Source organism: Euprymna scolopes, chromosome 15, assembly GCF_053919585.1.
Source record: "Euprymna scolopes isolate OS-2025 chromosome 15, ASM5391958v1, whole genome shotgun sequence".
NCBI lineage: Eukaryota > Metazoa > Mollusca > Cephalopoda > Sepiida > Sepiolidae > Euprymna > Euprymna scolopes.
Window position 1 is genome coordinate 106,298,187 of NC_136496.1, and position 12,767 is coordinate 106,310,953.

Below are 12,767 nucleotides of genomic sequence, written 5' to 3' on the forward strand. Positions count from 1 at the left end.
ATTATATATTATCTATATGTATATTATATGTATATTATATATTATCTATATGTATATTATATGTATATTATATATTATCTATATGTATATTATATGTATATTATATATTATCTATATGTATATTATATGCATATATATGTATATTATATATTATCTATATGTATATTATATGCATATATATATGTATATTATATATATGTATGTATATTATATATATATATTATATATATGTATGTATATTATATATATATATTATATATATGTATGTATATTATATATATATTATATATATGTATGCATATTATATATATATATTATATATATGTATGTATATTATATATATATTATATATATGTATGTATATTATATATATATATTATATATATGTATGTATATTATATATATGTATGTATATTATATATATTATATATATGTATGTATATTATATATATTATATATATATATTATATATATTATATATATTATATATATATTATAATTATATTATAATTATATATATTTTATCTATATATATTATAATTATATATATTACATATATATTATAATATAGATTATATATATATATATATTATATATATTATATATATATTATATTTTATATATATATATATATTATATATACAGGCGTGCAGTTCTTTGTTCATGGAATCTACGTTAAAGTTTAGGCACAGATAAAGAGTTCGGAAATGTATTTGTTTATGAAAGTTAGGTCAGGCGGGACCATAGATTGGAATTCAGACGGACACTTACCATTAAAATAACAATAAAGCAGAGACAGGCTCACAATGTCTCTTCTGTGGCAAAGAGGGTGCAGGCAGGGAAGAGAAAAGTGCATTGCGACTAGGCTATGAAATCTATATTGTCACGGCAGGATAAGCTGCTTTTAGCAGCTCCTGACCAGATATGGCAACAGTACTCCATCCTTGGGCGTACTTGGCTCTTTATATAGGTAGAGAATTGCATCAGCATTGAGATATCTATTGGAGCGATAGAACGATCTCACCATTTTTATATATTCCATCTCAGATTAGGAGTAAAGGTCGGACCTTTAACTGATATCATTGGATTTATCCTTTTTTTTTTTTTTGTGTGTGTGTGTGTGTGAAAGGTTGTTCCATTCACTGAACCAATGTTTATTAATAACAAAAAGAACATGTAAATTATTCAAGAGCAAGAAGAAATCTCTATTTTCATAAATTTTGATACGCAACATCTGAGACTCGGTAATTTCAGGAGTTACAAACTGCAAGAAGTCACGTGATGACAATGAAAACTCCTTGATCAGCCGTTCCTGGATCTCGTCAAACTTGAATTATTTTCTTCTCATAAGGGAAAACATATTGGGATGTGCAAATCTTATAGTGAATTCTACGAAGAGTATTAAATGCTGTTATAGTGTAAAGAAAAATGAAGATTATTTGCATGTGGATTGGCACTTTCACTGAAGATCAGCATATTCTCACTTAAATTTGTCTATGATGTTACCAGATCGGGCTGTCTGAAGATACCTGTTTCCTAACCTAAAATGCACCAAACATTAATTTTATTATTCTTTTTTCTTTTTTCATTTGAAACATGTTCAGGCCACAACCGGATCCAGCTAGAAGGTCAATGAGAAACATTTCAATCTGTTAGAACAATAATTAGCCAATCAGCATGTTAGCTACAAAAAGGAAAATTATTCCATAGTGTTCGATTTGAACGGCTATAAATGTCAAAACAGCCTTTTCCAATATTGCGGCGCTTTCCAATTGTCCATTGTTTCTGGCTCTCACACCCACTAATAATACATAGAAACAACTGTCCATTGAACTTTATCTCTGTTATACACTTCTAATGGTTCTGAGATAAAAGAATATTAAAATTTATCAAATTTATCGTTGCCATCTACCGGAAGAGGCGGAAGGAGCTGTGTTGGTAGTAGATCTAAAGCTGCAGAAAACGGGAGGAAGCAGAGAAAAGAGAGATCTACTGCCAACACCTCCTTCCACCTCTTCCACTACCTATTCGACCACCCACACATGCTCCCACTGCAATAAAGTCTGTGGGTCAAGGATCGGCCTCCACAGCCATCTGAGAACCCACAAATGATCAGACCCAATCTCACCGACGGGAGAACAATTATTAGGTACGGGCAAAATGAATGCCGCTGCTCAAAATGTATAAACATTTTGACCCCTTCCTTTACTTAAAAATTCACCAAAAATCAGAGAATTAACCAATTTTAATGAAATTTTCAGTATTTATCAAATAATGATCGCGGAATATAATGAACTAATTATTTTTATTTAAATCTGAGTGGAAATGTATTATTTTGTTTAAACAAAAAATACCTTTATTAAAGTTATGGTTTTCTGTAGTAAATAAAAAACGTAAGAATTTATTTTTGCTTTTTTTTATATAAATAAAGCATCGTAATTTGTAACAATTAAAAAAAATAAAATAAAATAATTCTTACAGGAACATTACGAAAAAAGCCCTAAAGTCCGTATTAATGAATTCGGTATAACTCAAAGAAAAAGGAATTTCTCGAACTACTGATATTACCATTGATTTAAGCATTATTTATTTAGTATTTTCACACAAAAAAAATTTTAATAGAAAAATATTTCTACTTTGTTTTTTAAATTACAGACTTCGCATAATTTTTATATGCAAGATGTTAATAATTTCCTTGCTTGCAAGAATGTGAAACTTTCGGCGTAACATAATTTTTATATAATGTTGAACAATAATTAAAAAAAAAAAATAATTTAAAAACAGGAACATAAAAAATAATTAAATGAAAATATGATAAAAATTTATACAAACGTTCAAAATAGGAATGTATGGATGCACGTCTGGGAAAAAAAAGAAAAGAAATCTTCAAAAAGATAGCTTCATTTTGGAACAGCGTTTTAGTTGGCTGAAATTTTGGGCTTCCGTATATTCGTGTTTGCAAACTTTTATTGGTTGCGTTTTGCCGAACGGCATAATTACTTGCTTTCTGAGGGCTAATTAAGCCGTATTTTGTATAAAGAAGGTGTTTTATTATTATTATTATTATTATTATTATTATTATTATTATTATTATTATTTAATTCAATATCTTGGGACTTTACTAATTATCTTTGAAATAGACCCAGAAAATTAATATTTATCTTTGAAAGGATTTTTACAATGAATTTATTTAACTTCAAAATTTAGTTGAATTGGTTAACTCGCCGTGAAAACATTTTCATAACTTTTTTTTTTTTCACGTGTATTAATATTTTTTTCCTTTAGGAAATTAAGTTTAGTCTTTAATTTTTCAAATGCAATCAAAAAGTAGTCGGAAACCTACAAAAAAATTATGATAAATCGGCTTTCAAAACTATGTCCCCCTATTTTTGCCCGTACATTTTTACCCGTACCTAACACTCATACTCGTCACGAGTGATTGCCAATGATGATGATTATGATGGGTGCATCTACTACTAGCCTCTCCCTCTTGGATAGGGTCCAAAAAAGAGTTTTCAATCTAATAGGTCCCACTTTGTTGACTAAGCTCTAACCCCTGTCCCATCGCTGTAATGTTGTATTTCTGTGCCTGTTTTAGAAATATTTTAATGGAATGTTCTCTGATGAACTCATTGCACTTGCCCCGCCTCGACGCACATATCCCTGACAAATCTGCTTAGCAACAAAATCTCACCCCTTCATTGTTGAGGTCCCTAAATGCCAGAAAGCTTTCTACTCTAATAGTTTCTTCCCATTAACAGCTAGATTTGGAATTCCCTTCCTGCTACCTGCTTCCAAAGCTGTACTGATATGCAGAAGTTTAAATGTAATGTAAACCAACATCTTATTAATCTTTCCTATGCATGGTCCCAAATAGAAGTCCCTTACATCTAAGTGGGGATATTCCTTGTTAAGAGTGAACATAAGTAAAAGAAGAAAAAAAAAAGATTTCCAAATTTTCCAATCCAGCCTGAATCCTTCCAATATTCCCGTTATTTTAAATTGTCCACAGTTTCCAGCTTCCAAACCGACCAATAATACGTAGAAACAGTTGCAGTTGATCACTATTCTTCAAATAATTCTGAAATGAAAGAATATTAAAAGTTATCATATTTGTCTCAAACATTCTGTATTCGAGTCATGCATTCAAAATTTTCCCAGGCATTATCAGTTACCTTGCACACCTCTTCATTTATATCATATGAATCAGATTATTCTATGGTTAGCATTGGTTTCCTTTATATTTTTCTAGTCAGAATTCTTCCTATAAAAACATTGGGTACTGATCAGAGTGACTACATGAAGGTTACCAACTTCCTAAGTGAAAGTGATGTTTTTCTTTAGTTTTTTTTTGTGTGTGGAACAAACTAGATTTGAACTTGGGACACCGTCATTGCCCTGCATGTTGATGAATATTAGCAGCAATAATTCCATTTATATAAAGTTAGGCGTGTGTATATGTTGATTTATTTGTATGTACAGGATCCACTCCTAAACTAATTAACCAATCATTATGAATTTTGAAATATAGCTGCTAAGCTTAAGCATGGACTGTGTAATGTGGACTGTTTAGTTTAATTTAGTTTTATACAAAAGGAATGAAATCCCTTCATCAAATTTCAGATACCTCTGATTTGTGAAATTTTGACCTGTGTTAGGTATCAGTTAATAAATATTCCCCAACTTTCTTTGGAACATTTTAAAGGACTAACATAAGCAAAATCTCCCATTTTAAAATTCAAATATTTCAGATTTGCATTAAATTTGCTTCATAGTCATTGAAAGCAATTAAGCAAGATTCCCTGAATTTTAAGTCTAGCCATGAGGTTTGGTATCATTATAGCTTGATTTTAATCTTCGTAAGTAGGCATAAAAGTGGTGCAAAACTGTTCAGAGAGTTAATTTTACTCGTCCTAGGACGGGTATTCAACCTAGTTGGTGTATATAAATAAAATACAGCATCTGTATGCTAATTGTTTTATTACTTGAACACCTGTAAAGTTGAAACTTAATTCATAGATGCACTCCTACAAGGTGAACAAAGTAATATAGTTTGAGGCATCTGCAGTGACCAGAGTCTAGTCCGAGAAGAGCATGTTGTGTGCTGTGGTTTGTTTAATATGGTAAAAAAGTAGTGATGAGACCATTCCAAAAAATTTTCTGATTTCAATACAACTAACGAGGGGTACCCGGCATTGCCCAGGTGTTTGGAGGTGTGTGCGGAAACTCCGGGGGTGGGTGGGGGTGGGGTTACAAAAAAAAGAAAAGTAAGTATGAGGATCGAACCCGAACCCTTGAGGCAAAGTTGTAAATTAAAGTGTGAAAAAAAAAAGTGCGACGTTAAACATTGCCCCAACGCAAGATGCTAACGGAAACATGTTTGAATTTATTTAATTACTTGGATTTGCCAGGTGCCCGTTTTAATGAGTTAATGAGGTCAAGTTTGACTGCGGGATAGTATTTTTTTATTTTTATTTTCCCAAGATGTTATAAGAAAAAGACTAACCCACATGCGGCGAGCGACAAATGTTGAATATTTATCTTCCCGAAATCGAGCAAATTAAATAGACAGGCGAGCTTCGTTGTTAACTGTGAGATATTACAATTTATATGTGACATAAAAAGTTTTAAAAAGTTGTGAACCGACCGACCGCTTCTCTGAAAGAAGCCTTTTGTAGACATACAGAAAAAGCGAACACATACATACATACATACATACATTTTCACTTTTATATTTATAGATTACCGATTCCATTCTAAACTCCCAATTCCGATACAATTACCGATTCTGATTCTTTTTAAATCGTTAAATATATATTGCTACAGAATTGTTATTGTTGTGGTTTCTATGTTTTCATTTTCAGATTACCGTAAAAATCCATGTAATATGTGTGCACATATTTTCCCAAATGCAAATATATGCTTGTGTGTGTGTGTGTCTGTGTGTGTGTGTGTGTGTGGAGGAGAGGGTGATCAATAGAATTTAATTATATTGGTAGTTTAAAATCAATAAATATTTATTACTTCATTATTAGTACCAAAAATGGATAATCAAGTTTTAAACAAAACAAAACAAAAATAGATACAATTAAAAGAATCGTTTTTGGAATTAGAAATAGGCACAATGCTTTCTGATTCTGATGCTCCAAAAAGTTAAGATCTTTTTGATTGCGATTTCAATTAATTGTCCTAACACTATTAAAAAGATTGTTTTTCTTCTTCTCTGTAACGTCTTTATTCTTTTGTTTAAAGTCCAACAGTTTTTTGTGAACTGGATTAACCTAATAGGTCTCGAACTGTCAGCTAGGCTTCAGCCACTGTCCCGTCGATGAAATGTTGCATCCCTGTGCCTGTTTTACAAGTATTTTAACGGTATATGCTCTGACAAACTACAACCCCTTGTATTTCCTCAACATAAATTCCCCTGACAAACCCGACAATCAGCAAAATCCCACCCTACACAGTCGAGATCCCCAGATGCCAGAAAGCCTTTTACTCAAACAGTTTCTTCCGCAGAACTGCCAGAATTTTCTCTTCCAGGCTCCTGCTTCCTCAACTGTACTGACATGCAGAAGTTCAAGTATAATGTAAACAGACATCTTGCTGCTCAACTCCCTACATAGTATCCCTGCAATCATGTGACAGATAGCCTCCTACATTAAAGTGGCACCATGCCTTGTTTGGGATAAAAATGCAATAAAAAAATAGTTTTGGCCAGAAAATATAGACATCTATGATATAAACCTCACCTGTCTGTTTAAATGTATGTATGTATGTATGTATGTATCTATGTATACCTTTGGGGTGGAGAGGGCTCCCTTAAGCCGTGGTGAAGGCAACCTTTCTAGGAGAAGCAAATCTCTGATTTAAAAAACCATAAAGCGGCAGATCATTACCCGCATTAATCTGGTCTGCAGTTTAATTTGTTGCTGGCTATCTTGCTCTTGCTTGTTGCTGGATCTCAACATTTTGAACCGAGAGAGAGACTTAGCTGTCGTACAAAGCTAAGACTCTGTAACATCATATTTGTATAGATACTCCCTTAGGCATTTGGGCTCATGGATTTTAAATGTCTGAGGGAGTGGCACTCGTCTGACAAGACGTTGCAATCATCATGTATGCCTAAAACTTTCGACAGAGGCGACGGATTTTCACGAGATTAGTATTGTTTTGAAGCTCGACCCTTCGGGCAAGAAATGTTGAAAAATTAGCTAAAAACATTAATTCCTTCACCCTCAACTAGGCACTTTTCTACAAGGAGGGGTCGCTTCTATTGCTGATATTTTCGAAAGTTATCCCCGCTTTTCGATTGACTAGCCCTTATTTAAACCTTCGCCACGTCCGATTTGGCGATAGATGCAACGCCAAAGACATGACGTTTTTTTTTCTTTGCATTTGCTAACATTTGGGATGTGACGGTTAACGACACAGACTGACGATAATATTTGGGATGTGACGGTTAATGACACAGACTGACGATAATATTTGGGATGTGACGGTTAGCGACACAGACTGACGATAACATTTGGGATGTCATGGTTAACGACACAGACTGATGATAACATTTGGGATGTGACGGTTAACAGTACAGACTGACGATAAGATTTGGGATGTGACAGTTAATGACACAGACTGACGACTTGGCTGTTCCAAGTTCAAATCCGATTCATTTCAAAAAATCACTTCCAATTAGGATATTAACAACCTTTACTCGATCCCTTGCATACGTAGCCAATGTCTTTCTAGAAAGAATTCTGACTAGAAAAATATGTGTGGAAACCAATGCCAACAACCGAGTCATTCAATTCATACGATATGATAGTGAAGTAGTATTTGTTTTGATGCTACCCTTCAATTTTTTGTTCTCGGTTAGTGGAGGAGAAATCTTTCACGACTGAGACAATTTTAATTTTTGTTCTTTTTCTTCACATTAAAAAAAAAAACTGGTGTCTAACTCTGAGCTCGAGGGGGGCAAAGTAAATAGGAACCTTTTTTTCATTGCTTTTGATGACTCTTTGATATTCGCCCATAGGCTATCCTTTGAAGTTCTAGAAAACTTAGAAATCCTACATTTCACTATGAAGTTATAAGCATCGCTTGAAGCATAATTTTGGTGCAAGACAGACTGACATCAAATCTCTATTAGAAGATAAAAAGGTCAGATTACAGCTTATAAATGGAAAACCTGTTGAGTTAATTTTAGACTTAGATAAGGAAAAAAAGCATGTGATGTTTGTTATGGTAAAAAAAAAGCAGCTAGAAATTTGATTTTACGGTGTTGACTTTTTTTTAGATGAAGATTGATTATTTATATGGTTTGGATTCTTCGGACTACTGTTCTCATCTTACATGCGTTTCGGTCGATGTAACCTTCGACCTTCTCCATGTTTATTTTGTTGAACTTGGGAATCTTTCTAGTTTTTAAGGGCCCGTGGTGTAGTGGATAGAGTACTTGGTAAAATACAGTTGTAAATGTTACACTTTTCTGGAGGTTGAACGTTCAATGTCCCCCCCCCCCAAATACGATCGCGAATTACTCAGGATTTCTACGAAGCCATGGCAGAATGAGAGCATGCTACCTCCATGGATTAAATAAAGGGTTCCGTTTAAAATTCTGTGCAGATTTTTGACAGAAAGATTCCCGAGTTTGACTGAAAGATTCTCGAGTTTGACTGAAAGATTCTCGAGTTTGACAAAAAGATTCTCGAGTTTGACTGAAAGATTCTCGAGTTTGACTGAAAGATTCTCGAGTTTGACTGAAAGATTCTCGAGTTTGACTGAAAGATTCTCGAGTTTGACTGAAAGATTCTCGAGTTTGACTGAAAGATTCTCGAGTTTGACTGAAAGATTCTCGAGTTTGACTGAAAGATTCTCGAGTTTGACTGAAAGATTCTCGAGTTTGACTGAAAGATTCTCGAGTTTGACTGAAAGATTCTCGAGTTTGACTGAAAGATTCTCGAGTTTGACTGAAAGATTCTCGAGTTTGACTGAAAGATTCTCGAGTTTGACTGAAAGATTCTCGAGTTTGACTGAAAGATTCCCGAGTTCGACAAGATACACCTGAAGAAGTTTACATCGACCAAAACATGAAAATAATACTCCAAATGAGAACAGTAGTTGAAAGAATCCAAATAATAAGTATTCTCCAGATTTTTCACTCTATTCACTATCAAATATATTTAAACTTTGTTTAAACGTGCCATGAACTTGTGGGCATGTTTATCATATACTGATCTCGTTATTAACCTAGATAACTCTTCAATGTCTGAAGGTCATATTGGTATGAATGATCTTTTGAATGAACTATTTAATCCTATTGATATTGTTGTGTATTAGACAAGTTTAATGATTTTGTTTTTAGATTTTTTTTTTACCTTTTAGTCTATTCCTAATTAATATGTTGACATTTCAATGTATCAGTTTCTCAAAATAAAACCTAAAATTAAATTGAAATACTAAATATGCTTATTGCTAGCACACCACCCGGCGTTACCCGGTCGTAAAATACGCTTTGTTATGATATTTTAATTTATGCAGATTTCGTATTGATTATTAATAGGTTGACAAGAAGGTTGTTGCAGAATTTTTAATTTTGATTTCAAATGATGCATTTTCAAATAAGTTTTCAATATAATACCTTTAATTTATAGATCATTTTAAAGAGAGTTTTTCGCTCCATCTAATCGTTTAAATTGCAATCGTTTTAAAACAATTGCCCTTTTTTCAGAACGTTGAATACAAGACAGAAAAAAAGCAAATTCGCATACTTATTTCAATTCAAGCTAGGCCGAAAAGTTACTGAAACAGTTCGCGATATCAACGAAGCATTTGGCCCAGGAACCACTACTAAATGCACAGCACAATGAGGGGGTAAGAAATTTTGTAGCGGCGATGAGAGCCTTGAAGATGATGAGTGCAGCGGTTGGCCATCGGATGCTGACAACGATCAATTAAGAGCTTTAGCTGAAGCCAATCCATGCACAACTGTTTGAGAACTTGCTTCTGGATTAAACGTAATGTGTACAACGATTTCCAACCACTTGAGAGAGATTGGAAAGACAAAAAACTTAATAAATGGGTGCCTTATGGATTGAATGCCAGCCAAAAGAAACGCTGTTATGAAGTGTTATCTTTGTTTCTTTTACGCAACAAGAACGACCCGTTTCTCGACCGGGTTGTGATTTGTGATGAAAAGTGGTTTCTTTACGACAACCGGTGATGCTCAGCTCGGTAGTTAGATGCTGACGAAGTTCCACAGCAATTCCCGAAGTCAGAGTTGCACCAAAAGAAGGTCATGCTGTCTGTTTGGCGGTCTGCGACTGGTTTCATCGATTACAGTTTTTTGAATGCAGACGAAACTCTTATGGTAGTGAATTACTGCCAACAAATGGATGAAACTTTGACAACAACACCCAGCATTAGTCAATAGAAAAGGCCCAATTCTCCTCTACGACGATGCCTGACTGCACATTGCTAAACCGAACCTGTAGAAATTCAACAAAGTTGAACGACCCTGTAGAAGTTGAAAGAAGTTCAAACTCTGCCTCATCCGCCATACTCTCAAGACCTCTCACCTACTAACACATTATCAAGTATCTCGACTTTCTGTGTGAAAAATACTTGGAAACCCATAAGCGATATCAAAAACGCCTTCAGCAACTTCATCGTCACCAGAACGCAAGATTTTTACATTACTGGCATAAATACACTTGTTTTGCGTTGGCAAAAATCTGTTCATTCTGATGGTGCTTTTTTTTTTTGGTGAATAAATTTTTGTTTGAGCCGAGATATGTTCATCTGAATTTAAAAGAACTTTTTTGTCAACCTGATATTTGTGTGTACTGGATTCACTTATAAACTAATTAACCAATCATTATGAATTTTTGATTACTGCTCTTTAGCCTAAAGTGTTGTAATGTGAGTTATATTTAGTTTTATGTAAATCGGAAAGAAGTGGAAGCACTTCATGAAAATTTTGATTCCTCTGATTTTTGTGAAAAAGCTGAGGAATCTTTCTAGTTTGCCACAATGGATAGAGTACTTGGTAAAATTCAATTGTGAAAGTTACACTCATATGGAAGTTGAAGGTTCAATCCTCAGTGTGAGCGACACCCCAAAAACTAGGATTGTGAATTGCTTAAGACTTCTACCAAGTCATAGCTGACAGAATGAGAGCATGCTACTCTTAAATAAAGAGTTCCATTTGAAATTCAGATACTGCCAATTTTTTTGTGAAATTTAAAAAATATTTATTAGACATCAATTAATAATAATAATATACAACTTAAATTCAGTGTCCTTTTTTTATAGGGTTTTTAGGAGGCACAATATGGGTATAACCTTCAATTTTAAAGGCACTGTCCGTGAAATAGATATGTGACAAAGAATTTCTATTTCATTAAATAAACCTATGTTATCTCTACTAGATATGTAGGTATAATTGTTATTGTGGCCTTTGTTGAAATCAAACACGTATTGATTTCAATTGAGGAAACACACCAATGACGATCACAACCAAAGTGTCATATTTGAACCAACCCACATGACCAAGATATTTTAATACATTGTGTAGTTAGGCACAGATGGGGCAAACCATATCTGTTTACATTGATTTTCTAGTTTTGTTTTTCAAATCTATTTGTCACAGCGATTATACCTACCTACATGGAAGAGGACTTGAACACTATCCTCGACTGTCCACACCAGGGGGGGGGGGGTCAGGACAACCTGGCGTAAGGATATTCCTTCTCGTTTCGAAGACTTGTTAGTCGCAGTACGTAACAATATTGTAAGGATACCTTTTGAAAAATAATAAATGACCAACTGAGAAAACTTGAAGAATTATTATATTACACTATATATGCTCTGGAACCCAATAAAAAGGTATTCATTGAAACTGGATTTTTTCAAAATTTATATAAATTTTTTTTTTCATTATAAAACTTTATGAGAAAGATATTTTTTAATCCATTACGATTGGCGTATATAAAGTGAGTACGTTTCAAGCAAATGATTAACACACACACACACACACACACACACACACACACACACACACACACACACACACATAATTACAGTGTAATAGATAGGGTCTAAATGAACTAAGCCTCAGTAAAATATATTTAAAGGTGCTGTGCTCGGAGTATTAATCTCTCCCCCTTATATATATATATATATATATATATATATATATATATATACTATATATATATGTATAGGAAAACAATAAGAATGGAAAATGAAGTCACAAAAACTATATATATTTGTGAATATAGAATGGTTCATTTATTCAATAGGGTATACAAGCATTTAGTTGGGGGTTGAGGGGACTGTTTATGTGACTTTATTTTCCATTCTTATTGTTTTCCTATATAAACTTGTTGAGCTTTATATTATCCCGATAAGTCTCTTCTTATGAAATTGAACTCACTCTCTTCTTCTCACTCATTGAGCTATATATATATATATATATATATATATATAAAAGTGAACGTGTCTGTCTGTCTGTCTGTCTGTCTGTGTACATTTCCCTACGCAATAACTCTATCAATTTTTAGTCTATAGACTCGAAATTTGAAATACCGGGTACTGAGATTTGGGAAAATCGATGTGACGGGTGTCAGCCAGAAATTTGGCTGTTAAGGGGTCAAATTTCAACGATTTGACCTTTAAGAACTCTACCAAACTCCTCCGACAATTTTGGGTCTAGACACTTGAAATTTTAGATATAGGTTCCTTGAACCTGGATCTAATTTAATAAAGTG

At 33.4% G+C, this 12,767-nt stretch overlaps 1 protein-coding gene across 1 annotated transcript in view; it reads left to right on the top strand.

Moving 5' to 3' along the window:
* LOC145294055 (ras-related protein Rab-15-like) overlaps nucleotides 1–12,767 on the top strand; it is a 240,051-nt gene that overhangs the window by 29,617 nt on the left and 197,667 nt on the right. The gene's annotated exons all lie outside the window — the stretch shown is intronic.